The 16,162-nt window shown below is 46.1% G+C and overlaps 1 pseudogene across 1 annotated transcript; it reads right to left on the reverse strand.

Annotated features, from left to right (window-relative positions):
• Positions 1-6,554: 6,554 nt before the first annotated feature.
• LOC105546877 lies at positions 6,555-7,769 on the reverse strand (annotated as a pseudogene). The gene has a single exon (XR_001007154.1). The product of XR_001007154.1 is annotated as a glyceraldehyde-3-phosphate dehydrogenase pseudogene (transcript).
• Between the last annotated feature and the right edge of the window lie 8,393 nt (positions 7,770-16,162).

The raw sequence follows: 16,162 nt of genomic DNA on the forward strand, positions 1-16,162 counted from the left end.
TCCTGCGCTTCTGACATCACTCCCTCTGCAGGTCTCCTTTATGACTAAATCCAGCTATTAAGCTTCCAATGAGTTACCTGCTGGCATTGTGTAAGGGCAGCCAGCAGATTTAGTCACCTAATCTGCTCTCTTATCAGTGTTCTCTCCCCACGGCAGACAACAGCGCGAGATTGTTCAGTAAGTACCACAAGTCCAGCGGGAGAGGGCTCAGATCCTGCCGCTGAGAGCTGGGGCTCAGGGAGAGGCGGGGAGAGGAGGGACGGTCACCTCTCAGTGGGCGGAATTTGAGAAAGGGTCAACCAAACAAACCTTTGTTCTCATCTCCTGTTGGGTTCTCGGGACTGTAGGAAAGAGATCTCAAAGATGCTTGAAAGGGTTCAAGTGAGGCCAGGTTCTAATCCTGACCCTTGGTCATCCATGATGTAAAACAAGCCCTTGTTGGGTGGGGCCTGCCTGACCGCCCCTCTGTAAAATGCATCCTCGTTTCTCACTCCAGATGCTCAGGGATTTTCCACAAAGACTAAAACAGGGCACCCCAAATCATTTCATATTCCACTTTTCCATTTTCTTTTTGGTCCTTGCAGAAAAGGAGTGACTTTTTAAAAGTCTGGGCATATTAAAAAGTGAAGAAATGCCAAGTCAGAGTTACAAATACAGTGATATTGATCTACATGGAACAATGCATGCTAATAGCCAAGAATATTGCAATGGAATCAAGTTGTGCCATGCATAAGATAAGGAATGGATTTATTTTTGGAAATTTGAAGCGTGATCCAGGTGGGGGATGCTGAATGAAAGCTTTGAAGTGGGCGTTCTCTTCGTATAATCCACGTGACACAGGTATTGTGTTTGCTGAGGAGTCTAAATTGGAGGCCTTTGATGGGTGAGCAGTCTGGGCCTTGAGGCCACCCAGGCTTTTCCGGGACAGGCCAGGATGTCACTGCTCTGACCTGAGCACTGATTAAAGTCCCATGAAATGGCTTCCAGGTAACAATGACCCTCACTTTGAAGGTGACTTTGTCAGAACTAGGCTTAAAGTCCCCTATGCTGAGGCCCACACTGCTCCTCTCACTCCTTTGCTAAAATCCCAGTTCTCCCTGGGAAAGGCTGCAGAAAATCAACCTTTAGACAGTCACCTTTGAGTGTGAATTAGTTCATCAGCCCCGTTGCAATGTGGCTGTCTGCTGTTCTCCATGACACAGAAGCACATTGGATGGCAAGGCTTGGCTTGGCTTGGCTGGGTGGGGAAAAGCCACAGACTCAGGGGCTGAAGATCTGGAATCACTTCCACTCTACTATTAGCCCTAGGACCTTGCTCAAACTTCTTCACTCCACTTTCTCCACAAGCAAAAATGGAAATAAATGTATCCCTCAAAGGGTGACAGTCCAATGAGCTATCCTAGGCATTGAGTTTATAAGAATGAATCTCCAGCCAAGTGCAGTGGCTCACGCCTGTAATCCCAGCACTTTGGGAGGCCGGGGCAGGTGGATCACTTGACATCAGGAGTTCGAGACCAGCCTGGTCAACATGGCGAAACCGCGTCTCTATTAAAATTACAAAAATTAGCCAGGCATGGTGGTGGGCACCTGTGATCCCAGCTACTCGGGAGGCTGAGGCAGGAGACTTGCTGGAACCCGGGAGGCGGAGGTTGCATACAGTGAGCTGAGACCTCACCACTGCACTCCAGCCTGGGCAACAGAGCAAGACTCTGTCTCATAATAATAATAATAGGCTGGGTGTGGTGGCTCACGCCTGTAATCCCAGCACTTTGGGAGGCCGAGGCAGATGGATCACAAGGTCAGGAGATGGCAACTATCCTGGCTAACACGGTGAAACCCTGTCTCTACTAAAAATAAAATAAAATAAAATAAAATTAGCCAGGCGTGGTGTCCAGCGCCAGTAGTCCCAGCTACTCGGGAGGCTGAGGCAGGAGAATGGCGTGAACCCAGGAGGTAGAGCTTACAGTGCACCAAGATCGCACCACTGCACTCCAGCCTGGGCGAGAGAGCGAGACTCCGTCTCAAAAAAAAAAAAAAATTAATAATAATAATAAGTCTTCATTATTTCCCAGCTCTGTCAAGGAAGCAGCCAATCAAGAAGTAAATGATTCACACTAAATGGTGGCACCTGTGATGAAAATGATGAAATAGGGGATTTGTAGAGAGGGCTATTGGAATGGAGGAATAACTTAATTTCATGGCAAGGAAAGATCTCTTTGAAGAAATAAGGTTTGAGTCAAAGGAGAAGAGCAGGGAGCATCCTGCAATGTGTACGGAATGGATGTGGTAGGAAGGCTCTGGGGGGACACATGGGGTGGGCGGGTGGGTGAGGGACAGCAAGGCTGCCCTGTCTTAGCAGGGGACATGGGGGAGGGGAGGTGCAGAGCCCACATCACACAAGGCCTCCTGCTTCATGCTAAGGAATGTGCATTTTATTCCAAACGAGCTAGGAAGCTGCTGGAGGGTATTTAATACAGGCAAAAGTGTTTTTAAAATGGGTGGAAGTGTTTTGTAAGCTTGAAAGCACAAAGGAAAGTACTCTTATTTTCATATATGTATAACAACTTTCTGTTGTAGTTAAAACTATTACATTGGCAGAGTTCCCTCAGTGTAAACTTGCAGGAGCAGGATCCTGTGGGACTAGGTGTGCGAGGGCTTTGGGGCCGCCTCTTAGGCCACGGGCTGCTCAAAGGGAGTGGGCTGTCTAGAGCCCAGGCACCCAGGACCCCAGAGAGCAGAGGTCCCAGGCAGATGCGGCTTCTCCTACGGCCCTTGTTTCCTCACTTTAGTGGGGCTGGAAGGGCAGAGGCATCCGGTGATTGGTGGATGAACACCCCACAGGGTCTTTGCGCTCCCAGGCCATTGCACTGGTGTTGCTTCTGCCAGAGAAAACACCATCTCTTTTGGGGGTTTTCACTTGAATTCGATTTTTCTCTGACTTACCCAGACCGTGCATTATTATCAGTTTGCAATCAGTTTGTTTTAATGGTCTAATTAAGGCTGAACTTCCCCACTTGACTGGCAATTCTGAGTCGAGCGCCATGTTTGAAGGTGCTTACCTTTGCAGTCAAGCAGGACAGGCTGAACTATGCTACAACCACAAGCAACCTCCCAGTCCCAGTGACTTAATCAAAGTTTATTCCTTGCTCAAGCTTCATGTGTCCATCACAGGTGGGCTGGGGAGCTCAGTCAGGCACCCAGGCTGATGGACCTGCCTCCTTAGGCAGCTTCTCAATGCAGTGCTTCAGGCATCACTACAGGAGGGGTGGAGTGTTGAGACCAGCAATGCACTCCTTTGGAATGGAAGTGACACCTGCCACTCCTCCTCACAACTCCTTGGCCGGAACCAGTCACACGGCCGTGCCAAACGTCAAAGGCTGCTGGTAGTAAAGTCTTCCACACTTAGTATCTGGAACCCAGTACTGAAGGATGCAATGCATACTTTTGGAAGTGTTGCAAACTGATCTAAGGCAATTGGACCATTCACCAATTACAAGTTTCTTTTGGTAACTATCAGGGGGGAGGTTGGGGAGGTGGGAACTGTGTATTTCTCCCTCCACAGCTTCACTGCTGGATAGTAGGGTATAAGGAAAATGAGTCGCAGATTGAATTTTGCTACATGTACACCATTTGTTAGCAAATGGATTGGGAGAGGGTTTCACTTAATAACAAGCAGACACAAATGGTTTTGAGTGCCTATAAAATAAGTGAAGTCCTAGCTGTCTGTCATGAGAAGTATTTTTCTGGAAAGGTTCACTCCACAGTGGATGCAGCATATTCTCATGACAAATTTAACTGACCTTATAGTACAACCAGGTGGCAGAGTCCAGGCTGGAAATGCACCAGACAGAGAGGACCTCAGTGCCTGGACAGTCTGTCTGCCCCACCTCAGTTCTTGAGCAACACTCATTTCACCAAAGAAAAATGGTCTCCAACATTCTTTATTCTAGATAACCAACTGAATATTTGAAGCTGTGGACATGGATTCCTAATTTGAATTTTAACTTCTTCTGGGTGTAGATAAAATTAATTCACATATAATGGATAAACAAAATATGGTATATCCATACAATGGAATACTATACAGGAATAAAAAGGAATGAATCACAGATACAAGCAACCACACGGATGAACCTCGAAAACAACACTCCTCAGTGAAAGAGGCCAGACATAAGAGACCACTCCACTCAGATGGGATGTCCAGAAAAATTAAATCTATAGAGATAGAAAGAAAATTAGAGTTACCTGGGATGGGGTGAAGGATTATAGTAAACATGCATGAGGGATATTATTGGGGTGATGAAAATGTTCCTTGATTGATTTACTGTGATGGTATGCAACTTTGTAGATTTACTAAAATGTCATTGAATTGTGCACTTTAAACGGGTGAATGATGTGTAAAATGTGCCTCAATACAGTTATTTATAAAATAAAAAATTAACACATCTATATGCATCACACTACTTATAAGGCATTTAAAAATAACTTGTAGACAAACAAACACAAATAAATAGTTTCTTTCCCAAGGAGGTTTAAACACTTTCATCTACCTTTTGTGCTTTTTCTTTTGAGATAGGGTCTCAAACTCCTAGACTCAAGCCAACTTGGACTCCCAAAACTTGGACTCCCTAAGTGCTGGGATTACAGGTGTGAGCCACTGTGTCCAACCTTCTATTTGAGCTTTTAAAATAATAAATTTATTCAATCACAATACCAGAGAAGCTTGGGATTTTCCTCAAAAGACATCTAGACAAATCCCACTAGAAAATACAACTTGTAGGCGGGATTTTACATGTGTTACCTTCCCCTATCTACACATATACAACAGGGAAGGGGCTTAGGAAGGAAAAAAAAAAAGAAAGCTGTAGAAGGCCTTGGATTTAAAGTTTGATGTCAGTTCTTGAGCCCTGGTTCCTTCAACTGCAAAATGGGGATAATACAGGCTCTTTGTGGGGCATCAGCAGCTGGACTCATGGCAGGCGGTGCTATTGCCCAGGCTCTCTGCACAGAGGTGCTGGTTATCTATCATGATGGAGTCGGATCCTCAGGAGACCCTCTGGGATGCACTGAGGGGATATAGAGGCGCTCCTCAAACTGGAGATCATGCTAAATGCAGATTCCAATTGAGGACCTCTTGGAGATGCCAGTGCTGTTAGGCCGTGCCCCTACTTTGAGTTGCAAGGAGAAATAGCAATCTTCATCCAGGAGGACTTTAAACTTCCTGTCAATCTCAACTTCTCAACCACATCTGCTGATGTTCAGAATTGCTTGGGAAGCACAGATGCCTGGCTTTGCCAATAGGCCTACTGAATTCGTATTTCCCGGGTGGGCCCATGGAATCTGAGATTTCTCAAAGCTTCTTTGGGGCTAGGAGACACTGGTTAAGAGAATCCTGTAGAGACTAAAGAAAGACCTAGGATTTGGAGAGGTCTTTCGAGTCCCCTCTTTGAGTCCCTTCTCCGCCACTGTGTGGCCTCGGTGAGAATATTTTCCCTCTCTGGGACTCAGTTTCCCCATCTTGACAAGGTGGGGTGGAAGAGATGTCCTCCACCTATCTCCTGTCCAGTACTTCCGTTCTGAGACTGTGAGCCCCGGCTTTCCTGGCCTGCTCCCCATTTCCAATTGGCCGTGGCATTTTTGTGACTCAAGGGGGCAGGCCCAGCAGCCAGGAGGTGGGGAGCTGAGGGCGGGGAGCCAGGGTTTCCGCCCCGCTGCCACTGGAGCCGGGCGTCCCGCTCAGGCTATTGTACTCACGGGAGGTCTTAGCTGGCAAGGCCGCCAGCCTGACTGCTCAGGCGCCAGGGCTGTTTCATTATTTCATCAAAGTTCATTATGCTGGGGAGGAGACCAGTAATAAAACATGATTACAAGTGTCTCCAACGAGCACTTAAAGACATAATTCGGGGTGTACATTCTGCTGCATCCCTGCTTGTGGTCACATAACGCTAGGAGATTTGCACCTCTGATATATGCCAGTCTTCGTGTTAATTGAAGTGAAAAAAAAAAAAAAAAAACACCCAGAGAACTTGATTCAATTTGTCTCTGGACTGAGTTTGTTGTTTTATATGGAGGAATGATTTGCCATTTTTGAAAACACACAGTTAATTATGTGTGTATAAGGCAGGTACAGCGACACAGGAGACACTGAGGGACTGAATGGCAGCCAAGCATATCAGATATCAATGGCAAAGCACTTGGGGAGAAATGGCTTTTCTTTCTTTCTTTCTTTTCTCTGTCCCCTCCCCATCCCACCTCTCATCTTTATGAAACAGTAACTGGTGATCAATACCAGGAAGGTAAGAGACGATACTTCACATGCCAGAGCTAACACAAAAGGGTCTTCTGCCCTGTCCCAGGTCACTCATCTGAAGGGATCGCCAGGGTGCTGGGGCAGTGTTGTCCTCTCATCCTCTGAGGATAAAGCCTTGATTGACACTGACTAGTGAGTTTGAGTCCAGTTTCTCAGGCTGTAGATTGGAGACCTGTGGATTGTTTTTTGTTTGTTTGTTTGTTTGGTTTGTTTTGCGTTTTTTTTTGACTGAGTACAGGGGACTTTACTGATGGTACACGACAAGATGGGGCACTCTAGGCCCCTCCCTCTTCAGGGGTCCTGCGTGGAAACTGTGAGGAGGGGAGATTCTGACTGTGGTGGGGACTGAGTGTGGCAGGGACTCCCCAGCAGTGAGAGTCTCTCTCTTCCTCTCGTGCTCTTGCTGGGGCTGGTGGTCAGGGGGTCTTAACTCCTTGGAGGCCACGTGGGCCATGAAGTTCACCACCTTGTTGCTGTAGCCAAATTCATTGTCATACCAGGAAATGAGCTTGACAAAGTGGCCGTTGAGGGCAGTGCCAGCCCCAGCATTGAAGGTGGAAGAGTGGGGGTTGCTGTTGAAGTCGGAGGAGACAACCTGGTGCTCAGTGTAGCCCAGGATGCCCTTGAGGGGGCGCTCTGACGCCTGCTTCGCCACCTTCTTGATGTCATTGTATGTGGCAGGCTCCAGACGGCAGGTCAGGTCCATGACCGACACATTAACAGTGGGGACACGGAATCCCATGCCGGTGAACTTCCCATTCAGCTCAGGGATGACCTTGCCCACAGCCTTGGCAATGCCAGCAGAGGCAGGGATGATGTTCTGGAGAGCCCCACGGCCATTACACTGTGGGGGCCATCTACAATCTTCTGGGTGGCAGTGATAGCGTGGACTGTGGTCATGAGTCCTTCCATGACACCAAAGTTGTCATGGATGACCTTGGCCAGGGGCGCTAAGCAGTTGGTGGTGTGGGAGGCATTGCTGACGGTCTTGAGGCTGTTGTCATACGTCTTATGGTTCACTTTCATCACAAACTTGGGGGCGTTAGCAGAGGGGGCAGAGATGATGACCCTTTTGGCTCCTCCCTGCAAGTGAGCTCCAACCTTCTCCATGGTGGTGAAGACGCCAGTGGACTCCACAATGCACTGAGCGCCAGCATTGCCCCATTTGATTTTGGAGGGATCTCGCTCCTGGAAGATGGTGATGGGATGTCCACTGATGACAAGCTTCCCATTCTCAGCTTTGACGGTGCCACGGAATTTGCCATGGGTGGAATCATACTGGAACATGCAGACCATGTAGTTGAGGTCAATGAAGGGGTCACTGATGGTGACAATATCCCCTTTACCAGAGTTAAAAAGCAGCCTTGATGACCAGGTGTTCAATACGACCAGATCCATTGACTCCGGCCTTCACCTTCACCATAGTGTCTCAGGGATGCGGCTGGCGATGCACGAAGTGTGGCTGTCTGTTGAACTGAAGGAGCAGAGAGCTCCTATGGATTGTTCTTGTGTGTGTATATTGGGTAGAATTTTCCTGGGCTATGGCTGTGTGAGCCCAGACAAACCACATCCCTTTCTGGGTCTCAGTGCTGCATCTAAGATCATGCCCAGGCTCCAGCTCCGGACAGCATGGCCCAGGCGAGGTGCTGAGGCTGAGGATCAGCCCTGGTTTCAGCCCTGACTCCCCTGGAGCCCAGAGGTCAGGCCCTTCCCCTCTGTGGGTCATGTAAAATGCCCACACTTACTACATTTTTCATCAAACAGAAAGGTTGGGCTAGACAGTGCCACCCAAATTTGCCTAATTTTAAGACTCATCTGAGAAACTTGTTAAAAACTGATTTTTCCAGCATTACACCAAGGATGGTAGGTTAAAATCTCCTGGGAGAGGCCATGGAATTAGCACTCAATAAATCTTCCAGGTGATCCATGGCAGTCTTAATAATCTTTTAGCTGTGAGACATTCATATCGTAGATCTTTGACAGAGTATACATGGGTAATAATAAAGCATTTCCATCCACTTTGCCCCCATGCCCCCAGCCTCTTGGTTCCCATCCCTAATCACAAAATTAGTGACTCTCTGTGTGTGTACTTGTGTGTGTGTGTGTGTGTGTATTCTTCCAGCGAAATCTGTGGTACACAGGCCAGTATATGTATATGTATATATTTTTTATCCTCTTCTCTTTTTTATGTAAATAATACCTACTATGCATGCTGCTCTGTGTTTTGCCTTTTCTTTCATTCAATACATCTTGGAGATCTTTTCGTATCAGTTAATAAAGGCAGTGATGGGCTAGAGTCAACAGAGATGAATCTTTTCTCAAGTCCAAGTTCAGTGACCTCATGTTGGTTGTTTGAAGTTAAGCATGGTGGAAGTATTAAAACCACAAGCAAATGCTGCAGTCGGAGTTAACCCCAACCCAGCCTCTCCCACCAGAGAACTGGATGTTAAACATTTACCAGCACACCACTAGATATAGTACTCTCTTTTTTATTTTATTGTATTCTATTTCATTTCATTTCATTTCATGTTTGTGGCAAGAATACAAGAACACAAGAGATTTACCCTCTTCACATTTTTTTAGTGGCTGTGTAGTAATCTATTGTATAGATGAACAATAGTTTATTTAATCAACCCCCTGTTGATGGACATTTAGGTTGTTTCTGATCCTGTGCCAATGCAAACAATGCTGAAAGAAGCAGTTTTGTACCTACATCACTTCACATGTGTACATGATTAAGAAACATTCCTAGAAGTGGCCTGACTGGGTCAAAAGCCTGTGCCTTTGTTGTTTTGAGTGGTATTGCCACATTGCCTCTGAGAGGCGGGTACCATGCCCATTCCACAGCAACAGATGAGACGCACCGCTGCTCTCACACCCTCCACGTTATCAACTTTTAGCTATCTCTACCAAGCTAACGTGTGTTTCCTCATAATGATGAGGTTGAGCATTTTTTCACATATTTAAGAGCAATTTGTAACCCCTTTTCTGTGTGACTCAGTGATTCTTTTGATTACGAAAGTTTGGAAAAGTCAGACTAACCTAATCTTGTTTTTTTCTCCCTTACAAATGGGAACCCTAAGGCCTTGACAGGCATAAGGAGTTAATCAAGACCTCCCTCTCCCATGAGTGATGGCAGAGAAAGGATTAAAACTGGGAGTTGTGGCTCCTTAAAATCAAACGGGGTGCTAGGTAAGCAAGTCAACAATCCAGTGAATCTGTAGTTAAAAATTCTGTCAAGTGTTACAAAATGAACTACAGTGGTGGCCCACAGGCTAGATGTGGCCTGCAGACATTGTTTATTTTAGCTTCATAGTGTTTTCTTTTTTAAATTTTAATTTAAAATAGTTGACAAATTTAAAAACAAGAAGATTTGACCTTTTTTTTTATTTTTTGAGACAGGGTCTTGCTCTCTTGCCCAGGCTGGAGTACAGTGGTATGATCTCGGCTCACTGCAATCTCCACCTCCCAGGCTCAAGCAGTCCTTCCAGCTCAGCCTCCCAAGTAGCTGGGATCACAGGTGCACACACCACTATGTCTGGATGATTTTTGGTATTTTTAGTAGAGACAGGGTTTTGCCATGTTTGATCCCAAACTCCTGAGTTCAAGCAATCCACCCACCTCAGCCTCCCAGAGTGCTGGGATTACAGGCATGAGCCACCATGCCCGGCCCATAAACTATCTTTACTTCTGGTTTCTCTTGTGGGAAAAATAAACAGAAGAAGATGTAGCACTACTGGACTGAATACTCCAGCGGCAGCAACCGTCTGGGTGTGGGTAGCAGCTGCTTCCCTGGACAGACACACAAGCTCTGGTTCACTGCACTTCTCACCACTCTGTAGTGGCTTTCACTAAGCTGTGCCGCCACCACTTGTCCTCTGTCATGAGGTATCACACTTGTGTTATAACTAAGAGAGAAATGAAATATTTCTTGTATCTACTGCCTATCAAAAGAGGATGACAAAACCTAGACCCAGAGAGTTGTATCTTTAAAGACAAATCTCAGGGGCATTTTTTTTAAACAAAGAGCATTCCTGTGTGTTTAACATGTAGAAATGAATGAATGAATGAAGAAATGAATGAATGAAGCAAGCATCTATATGGATGACAACTTATAGAATATGAAATTCACTATAGGAAGAACCCATCAGCTTTCATCATTAATATTGTCTGCCTAATATGAAGTATTTTGTTTTGGGGAATTTTCATACTCTGGTCTCAAAAACCAGCAAGGGTCTTCCATGGAGGTGACTCTAGAATTTCTTTCTAGGAGGGTTTTAGAAATGAGCAGCTGAATGGGAGTGGGGGTTGGAGGAATTGTTTTATACTTATTATGTACGCATGCTGATTTTACCTGGATTTTCTTTTTATCAAGGATGACTTGGGGAAGATGTTGGAGATGGGGAGGGGGAATACCTTAAGGCTCCTGAGGCACCTCATCATTGTTTTTGCATCTCCATCTCTGATACCTGTGAACCTGTGTTTGGCTAGTATCTTGAACAGAGAAATGTCCAGGACTTGAGACATCAGAAGCTGTTGTCCCAATAGTCCAGAGTGTGGTTCAGATGCTCCCTTGTCTCTCTGGCCTTGCTCTGAGCTCCCTGGTGACGTGTGGGACCACCGCTCATCTCCCATCCCCAGCCGGGATGAGGCTTAACACCATGGGGGTCAGCCAGGCCTCCCAGGGCTGAGCATGGGCATGATGGTGGTGAGCCAGCATCTGGGACCCTTCTTCCACACATAGAAAATGTTCAGTGGCTCAAAGGGCAATGAGAGGATGCTGCGTCCGGGTGGGCTGGGTTAAAGCATGTGCTTGGGGCGAATAAGTGGTACCACTCAAAACATTTGAATCAAACCTGCATGACTAAAAGAAGGCGCTGAAAAAAGCCAAGAAGATTAGAAATGTCTGTTGAGGGAAATTGTAGAAATTCTTATATTCTGAAGGGAGGAGAGCCCTGCTTAGAGGCCTCCCATGGCTCACACATAACTTGATGGTCATTCAGCTAGATTTCCAGTGGATGTCCGGGTGGGGGTGCAGAGCTGCCTTCCCTCCTTGCTCAAGGACCCCCAGCATCCCCCCACACACTGGCTGATTGCATCACACTCTCTGTAACCTGTGTTCTCTCTCCAGGGAGCCCAGCAGTGGGGGCATTTAGAGAAGGGCACGATGCCTCTGCTTACGCTAGGCAGGCCAAGGGAGCTCCAGGTGGGAGTGGCATGGAGCAGGAAGGGCCATGAAGAAACTTCTGGGGGAGGCAAATGTTCTATATCATGGAAGGATCTGGGCTTAGCAGTGTTTGCATTCATCAACACTCATAGGATGGTAACACTGAAGATTGTGCAATTCACTATATAACAACTCATCTCAAGAAAAGAAACTAAGCAAATGTTGAGCTCTGATGAATGACACAGATGGACACACGCATGCAGAAGTGTTGAGAAGCAAAGTGTACTGGTGTTAATGACTTTGAAATGCATCAAAAAGAACATGAGTGAATGGAGAGATGGAAAGATAAGCAGGTAAGTAATAAAACAACTAGAGTAAAATGTTAATGGTAGAATCTAGGTATTTAGTGTTCACTGTACAATTCTTTCAACTTTTCTCTATGCTCAGCATTTTTCATAATGCTGGGGAGAAGTGTGAATTAGGAATCTAGTGCTAAGACAATAGGGAGTAGTGGGGACTGCAGTGAACTCAGGGGCATAGGTCTCTCCTACTTGGCTTTAATTGTTATTGGAGTGTGATGCAATCAGATGTTATTGGTGTTGCCAGATATTCTCATTTTTACATGACGTCTTCTGATGTTTAAATGTCAAGAATCAATTTATGCCAATGACCAAGAGAAACATTTGCAGGGGGACTCCAGCGTGTTACTTCTGCCACAAAGCAAAGCTGATTTGGAGCACATGCTTTGTGATCAGACTGTCTTCTGGTCCTGGCACCAACTCCCTCTGGCAGTGAGGCCTTGGGCAGGCATCTCACCTCTTGGTGCCTCTTTTTTCATCTGTAAAATGGAGCTAAAAATGGAGCCTATATCAGTAGACTAAAGGGAACCTTAAATGTGGTAATACTAGCTTAGCACAGTATCTGGCATACAATAGGCATTTAATGTAACTGTTGTTGCATCATTGGTTATTGGTTTTCTGGAAATATACACCAGGAAATTTCTTCATGACCCTTCCCAGTCTATCCCACCCCCAGCTCCCTGCTTCACTTTTTAATGTTACCAGCCTACAGTCATTTGGTTTTGGGGGTCATGGCATATGGCAAAGAAAGGAAAGGCAGAGAGAGGAAACAGTCTCACTACTGGATAGAGGCAAAGGAACCCAGGTCAATTTTCCTTGCCTCATGGACCAACTCTTCCCAATGGGAGCCATTTTCTGGCCCTCCGGATGCATTCTGCACTGCTTCCTGATACCCGAGGACACCATCACATCCCTTTCACAGCATGCTTTTGCTTGTGCTTCACCTTTTATCTGGGATGCTCCTCCACCTGGCCAACTCCTACCCCTTTCTAGTGTTAATTTGAATGACATTCTGGCAAGTTGAGCAAATGGTAAACCTGACCTGCAAGCAACATGTAATCAATGTTTCTCAGTTAATGAGGTAATGGATGATCAGATGAAGCTTTTTTTTTTTTTGTCTTGGCACCTAACTCAGTGTTTGGCACATAGTAGGTAGATGATAAATGAGTGTTAGGTAGATACACACTTGTAATCTCTGTGACCTGTGACAGATTTATTATACTGGAAACATGTATTTGCTTTCTTTGTTATCAAATTCTTGATTCCTAGAATCATATAAAGATGTAGAATTGAACACGAGTCAAAAGATCTGACTCTAAGGTTTGACTCTTCTCTGCTATGTGTGATCTTGGGCCAGCCACCTAATCTCTCTAAGCTCTTGCTTTTCCTTTTCTGCAAATTAGAGACAAATTCTAAGTGAAGTAACTCAAGAATAGAAAACCAAACATCGTATGTTCTCATTCATAAATGGGAACTAAGCTATGAGGATGCAAAGGTTTACGAATAACACAGTGGACTCTGGGGACTCAGGGGGAAAGGGTGGAAAGGGGGTGAGGGATAAAAGACCACAAATAAGGCGCAGTGTATACTGCCTGGGTGATGGGTGCACCAAAATTTCACATATCACCACTAAAGAACTTACTCATGTAACCAATACCACCGGTTCCCCAATAACCCATGGAAATAAAAAATAAAATAAAAGGGGGAAAAATAAGACCTCAAGGATTTGCAATAACCAGCAAAAGAACAAAGGCAAGGAGTGGAAAAGCTGATAAAGTCACTTGCCCAAGATCTCTTTTTCGCTCCAGAAAACATAGCATTCAAGGCAGTGCTGCTTTATCATAGCAGCGACTTGAGTCTCAGTTGTATGAACTTAAAACGGGAATAAGATGATATGGATTTGAAGCCTGGCTCAGTTGTGAGCCCTGGGCCTGCCCCTTAACTTTCATAAGCTTCAACTTCCTTATCAGCAAATGAGGCATAATAGTTCTTTTTTTGTAGAGGTCACACAAATGAGATAAGACAATGTGTCTGAAAGCACAGTGTGAACTGAACAGGACTGTGTAGCTCTAAGGTGTTATTACAGTAGCGATGAGCTCCCTTTCATTGCCCCGCCTTAGGTCCAGCCACCATTGTTCTTTTTTTTTTTTGACAGAGTCTCACTCTGTCACCCAGGCTAGAGTGCAATGGCATGATCTCGGCTCACTGCAACAACCTCTGCCTCCCGGGTTCAAGTGATTCTCCTGCCTCAGCTTCCTGAGTAGCTGGGATTATAGGCACCCACCACCAAACCCAACTAATTTTTGTACTTTTAGTAGAGAAGGGGTTTCACCATGTTGGTCAGGTTGGTCTCGAACTCCTGACCTCAGATGATCCACCTGCCTTGGCCTGCCAAGGTGCTGGGGTTACAGGCGTGAGCCACCGCGCCCAGCCACCATTGTTCTTATCTGGATTCTTGCAACAGCCTCTTTCTGTTCTTTTTCTACTTCCACTTTTGTCCCTTTCCAATTCAATTTCTCCATTTCAGTCAAAAGGGTCTAATCACATCACCTTCTTCAGAAGCCTCTGTGACCTTCTGGAAAGGCTGTCTCATCTGGACCTGCCTCCCTTGCCCACCTGGCCCTTACTGACCCCCTCTGCACCCCAGCTTCCCTCTTGCTGTGTGAGAGGCCTGGCCTCAGTTGCTTTAGACCTTGTGCATGTGCTTCTGTTTGCCTCCAACACTCCCCGCTCCCTCCCTCAGGACAAGGACCGCGTCCTGTGACTGTATCCCCCAGAGCCTAGCACTGGCCCTGGCAGGTAGTAAACACAATGCAACGTTCATTCAGTGAATGAACCTGATCCTTAAGGAGCATTCACACGATGGCAGGCTCAGGGTGTTAAGATGCATTATCTCATGCATAGATATTTCTACTGTTATAATAACTCTTTATTACAACATTACAGTAAGTAATACATAAATAAATAATTTTTGTCCCTAAAGGGAACAAGACCTTTTGCATTTCATTTTCTAGAAAGCCTACATGTCCGTAATACTTTCCTTGTTGCTGGAGAAAATTTTATGATTTTTAAAAATAGTTTGTTGCCTTTTTATGATCATAAGCATGAATACATCCACGGTCCTTCATTTTCCCCTTGGCGAGAAGAGATGGGCTGTGCCTCAGATCTAATGTACCTCTGTCCATCCAATACCATAATCCCACCAGCAATCTACTGGGAACCCATAAAAACTTCACCTAAGGGGAAAGCCTCAGAACCCTGTTGATTGATTCAGTGGAGGTGGCTTCCAATTTCACTGCTTCTCTCCCCAGCCAGGTGACTTATAAGACTCCTTGTACCTGGATGACTTCCAGGTTTGTCATGTGAGTGTTTTAGTAGGCCAATGAGATCATTTTAAAAACTTTCTTTCTATTCTTTCCATGATCATCCCACAGCACCCCACACGGACACAAGACCATCTAACACCTTGGGGGAGGAAGAGTTGGTATCTGCGAACTTAAAGCAACACTAGACTTGCACATGATTCCCAGTGCCACCATTTACTGCCTGTGTGAACTTGAGCAAGTGATTTTATCTCTCTGTGCCTCATTTTCCTCACCTGTAAAACAGAACAAATTTTTAACCTTGGGGGTGCTGTGAAAGTTGGGTGGATCAAAGGTGCCAAGTATCTAACATCACCCCAGAGGCAGGTGTCAGGTATCAGGCACCAGGTACCGGTACCAGGGACATGTGCTCAGGGGCTTTCATGCACCTCATGGCTTCTGGCAAGGAAAGGGAGAGGGTTTTGCCCAAGGGCCAACTCTGATGGGGTGACGAGTCTATGTTCTGTCAAGTTTTCTGGGACCACATTTGGTCTCATGAGGAAGAAGGACAGCGATCTCTCCGTCAAGGTGGACGGGAGGATGAGCAGTGGTTGCTGAGTCCACACCAGCCCTGAGTTTTCAAAATGTCACCCTTTGGAGACCCTTTAAACACCTTTAGAGAAAGCATTTCTTCCCCCCATTTAAATTCCCTCCAAAGTCTGGGAGGAATGAGGGTCACCGCTTAGGAAAATGAATGTTCCTTAATCAAGGTCAGAGGAGCAAAGCAGGGAAAGTGGTGGGTCAGAGAGACTGGACACCAGGAGAGCCTGAGGCGTCACCGTTAGGGCCAGCGTGGAAGCTGACTGAGCCCAGATGAATGCATCTGCTGGCTGGGGCAAGTGCATGGTGCATGGTGGCGGTGGCTTTGCATGAGTCTTACAGGTGCTGCCTCCATGGTCACTGTGTCCCACCTGGTGCAGAGCGGGACCAGGGAGGGCCTGTTGCTTAGTGGGCCCTCCTGGAG

Source organism: Mandrillus leucophaeus, unplaced genomic scaffold, assembly GCF_000951045.1.
Source record: "Mandrillus leucophaeus isolate KB7577 unplaced genomic scaffold, Mleu.le_1.0 Scaffold372, whole genome shotgun sequence".
Lineage (NCBI taxonomy): Eukaryota > Metazoa > Chordata > Mammalia > Primates > Cercopithecidae > Mandrillus > Mandrillus leucophaeus.